Genomic DNA, 2031 nt, shown 5'->3' with positions numbered 1-2031 from the left:
CAACTCTCTGGGTGAAGAAGTTTTTCCTCATCTCAGTCTTAAATGGCCTACCCCTTATTCTTAAACTGTGGCCCCTGGTTCTGGACTCCCCCAACATGGGGAACATTTTTCCTGCATCTAGCCTGTCCAATCCCTCATGAATTTTACTGTATATGTTTCCATAAGATCCTCTTTCATCCTTCCAACTGGATATAGAATTGGCATTATGGAAGGAAGCAGAGGATACAGGTGGAAGATTGTTTTTTGGACGTGAGGCCTGTGACCTGTGGTGTCAGTGCAGTTTTCAGTGCTTGGACCATTGCTATTTGTCATTGATATCAACAATTTGGATGAGAACGTACAAGGCAACATTAGTAGGTTTGCAGACAGAGTCATAAAGTGAAACATTGTGGAAACAGGCCCTTCGGCCCAACTTGCCCACACCGGCCAACATGCCCCAGCTACACTAGCCCCACCTGCCTGCGCTTGGTCCATATCCCTCCAAACCTGTCCTATCCATGTACCTGTCTAACTGTTTCTTAAACGTTGGGATAGTTCCAGCCTCAACTACCTCCTTTGGCAGCTCGTTCCATACACCCACCACCCTCTGTGTGAAAAAGTTACCCCTCAGATTCCTATTAAATCTTTTCCCCTTCACCTTAAACCTATGTCCTCTGGCCCTCGATTCACCTACTCTGGGCAAGAGACTTTGTGCATCTACCCGATCTATTCCTCTCATGATTTTGTACACAAAATATATGACATTGAAATAGGTGTCATCATAGAAAGAAGATGGTTATCAAGAATCACAGCAGGATCTTGATCACAGAGACAAGGGGGCCGAGGAACGGCAAATGGAGTTTAATTCAGGGGGTATTGAATTTGGGGAAGTCAAGGCAGGGCAGGGCCTTCACATTGAATGGTTGGGCCTTGGGAAGTGTTGAAGAGCAGAGGAATCTAGTATACACAAAAATGTGTAGGAAGGAACTGCAGACGCTGGTTTAAATCGAAGATACAAAATGCTGGAGTAACTCAGCGGGACAGGCAGTATCCCTGGAGAGAAGGAATGGGTGATGTTTCGGGTCGAGACCCTTCTTCAGATTGTAAAATTACATAGTTCCATGAAAGTGGAATTGCGGGTAGATAGGATGATGAGACATAGTCACAGAGTGATACAGTGTGGAAACAGGCCCTTCCGCCCAACTTGCCCACACTGGACGACAATGTCCCAGCTACACCAGTCCCACCTGCTTGCGGTTGGTCTATGCTGGGAGGGGGGACTGAGTGCCTCCGCTCTTTGGTATGTGTGTGCACATGTGTATGTGTGTGCACATGTGTATGCGTGTGCACATGTGTATGTGTGTGTATATATATGTGTATGTATGTGTGTGTGTGTATGTGTGTATATATGTGTGTGTATGTGTAAATGTGTGTGTGTGTAAATGTGTGTGTGTTTATGTGTAAATGTGTGTGTGTGTCTATGTGTGTATATGTGTATGTGTGTGTGTATATATATATGTGTGTGTAAATGTGTAAATGTGTGTGTGTACACATGTGTGTGTCTGTGTGTGGATATGTGTATGTGTGTGTGTATGTGTAAGTGTGTGTGTGTGTGTGTGTGTGTGTGTGTATGTGTGTGTGTGTATGTGTGTGTGTATGTGTGTGTGTGTGTGTGTATGTGTGTGTGTATGTGTGTGTGTATGTGTGTGTGTATGTGTGTGTGTATGTGTGTGTGTATGTGTGAGGGGGGGGAGGGAGGAGAGGGGAGGGTGGGGATGGTTTGAGTTGCTCCTTCGGGCTCCAGTGAACTCTCTTCCCCAGGGGGCCACTGCCGTCTGAGGCTCTCTCTGTTCCAGCTTGTTCCAGAGTTGTGGAGCTATGACTTAATGAGATTGCGGGTTAAAAATGTGATCCTGACACCCGGCGTTTCATTTTATTGATTTTGTTTTTTTGCTGCATCTGTTTAAAGCCCCTCTCCCTCTCCCTTCCCCTCCCCCTCTGCCCCTCTCTCCCCATCTCTCCCCCCATCTCTCTCCCTCTCTCTCTCTCCCT

Source organism: Rhinoraja longicauda, chromosome 28, assembly GCF_053455715.1.
Source record: "Rhinoraja longicauda isolate Sanriku21f chromosome 28, sRhiLon1.1, whole genome shotgun sequence".
Taxonomy (NCBI): Eukaryota; Metazoa; Chordata; class Chondrichthyes; order Rajiformes; family Arhynchobatidae; genus Rhinoraja; species Rhinoraja longicauda.
The sequence above is the reverse complement of the archived record's forward strand: the minus strand, read 5'-3'. Positions refer to the sequence as shown.